This window comes from Poecilia formosa, unplaced genomic scaffold (genome assembly GCF_000485575.1).
Source record: "Poecilia formosa unplaced genomic scaffold, Poecilia_formosa-5.1.2 Scaffold597, whole genome shotgun sequence".
In the NCBI taxonomy this organism is placed as follows: domain Eukaryota; kingdom Metazoa; phylum Chordata; class Actinopteri; order Cyprinodontiformes; family Poeciliidae; genus Poecilia; species Poecilia formosa.
In genome coordinates this window covers 177,899-179,426 of record NW_006800536.1, presented here as the reverse complement: position 1 = coordinate 179,426, position 1,528 = coordinate 177,899, and the positions used below count along the sequence as shown (strand labels likewise).

At 47.3% G+C, this 1,528-nt stretch overlaps 1 long non-coding RNA gene across 1 annotated transcript; it reads left to right on the top strand.

Annotated features, from left to right (window-relative positions):
* The first annotated feature begins 734 nt into the window (after positions 1–734).
* On the top strand, positions 735–1,485 carry LOC103129996 (uncharacterized). The gene is made up of 2 exons (XR_475150.2): positions 735–910; positions 1,092–1,485. It is a non-coding gene; the product is annotated as an uncharacterized LOC103129996 (long non-coding RNA).
* The last annotated feature ends 43 nt before the right edge of the window (positions 1,486–1,528 follow it).

Genomic DNA, 1,528 nt, shown 5'->3' with positions numbered 1-1,528 from the left:
CGGTTGCCTCTCAGACTGATTAAACTGTATAACTCAGTTCATTTAGTTTCAGGTTTGACTGTTTTGTGTCAGGATGAACAGAGACGAGTTAACGACGCAGATCACGCATGACTGTAGAGCAGCAGGAGAAAGAAGCAGAGAGAGGAGAGAGGACGGCTGTTCCTGAAAAACCACAGAGAATTCAGATTCAGATAATCTGAACAAATCTGACTTTGAGTCTGCTCAGCTTGTTATTTCACACCATGGTGCGTTTAAGAGACCGACGGAAGAAGAACACGCTGCAGCGCTCTGTTTACAACAGTAAAGATGGCCGCCGCAGTAAAGATGGCCGCCGCAGTAAAGATGGCCACCGCAGTAAAGATGGCCGCCTCAGTAAAGATGGCCGCCGTCTCTGGGTGGATTTTAAAATGGCTGAGCGTGGCAGCGTGGTGTTCAAGTGAAGGAAGCTGATAGATGGATAGCTAACTGCTAACCGCTAACAGCAACATGTTTCCTTAATGAACTGGATCTCAGTATCTGTTGAACTGGGTTCACTGGTTTATGAACATCTGGTCCAGTTTGGACTGGAGTGGCTGCTGTCCATGGTGCTGAACCATCACTTATCAATCAGATCATTAAATATTTAAAGATGTCATTTTTTTAGCTTTCAACCCATAAAACCTATAAAGCTTTCGAGTTTTCTGGAAAAAAAACCTATTTTGAATTAAACTGAGTTCAGTTTGCAGCGAGTTTCTCTGCCTCCAGTGTTTCCCCATCTGACTCTCTGCCGTGTTTCCCTCGTCTCTCCTACTGAAACCCAGAATCCTCCGAGTTCTCAGGCGAGTTGGACGGAGCTGCAGCAGTTAATGAGTTCAGTGGAGCCCGGAAGGTTCTGGAAGCTCTCCATGGGACGTTCCCGTAAACATCTCTGGTGACCTTTAACCCCCCGCCTGGGCCGGAGAAAAATCTGCCAGCTGAAACTCCTGCATGTGCCAAAGACAGACAAATTCTGCCACATTTTAACTTTTCATTTTCAGTCTGATGACGTGAAAAATAGTTTATTGGCTCATTGAATTAACAATGTTGATCTAATCTGATGTTTCTGTCACCAGATGCTTCAAACCAAAGGACTGAATAAACGGATCATCACTCAGCTCAGACCTGCAGACGGTGTGATGGTGAATTCAGGTCTGGATGAACGGCTCCGTCGGCACGGCAACCCTCAGCTGGCAGCATCAGATATGAATCATGGAGGAAAGAGATGCTGCAGCTGAGCAGAACAGAGTGAGTCTGATGCTGTGACCGGACCCGGCTGGCGGTCTGACCTGATGGAGTTAACCAGTTGGAACCGGTTCCAGTTTGGGACCGGTTCCAGTTTGGGACCGGTTCCAGTGTCTGTCCATCAGGAAGCCTTCAGTCCAGAGGATCTGTGGTTCTGAGCTTCAGGCTGATCGTCTCTCAGCTTCTGGGACGAAACAGAGAAAATAAAAGCCGACGTTCCTAATACCTGTGACACAGTGTTAAAGTGACACACACACACACACACACA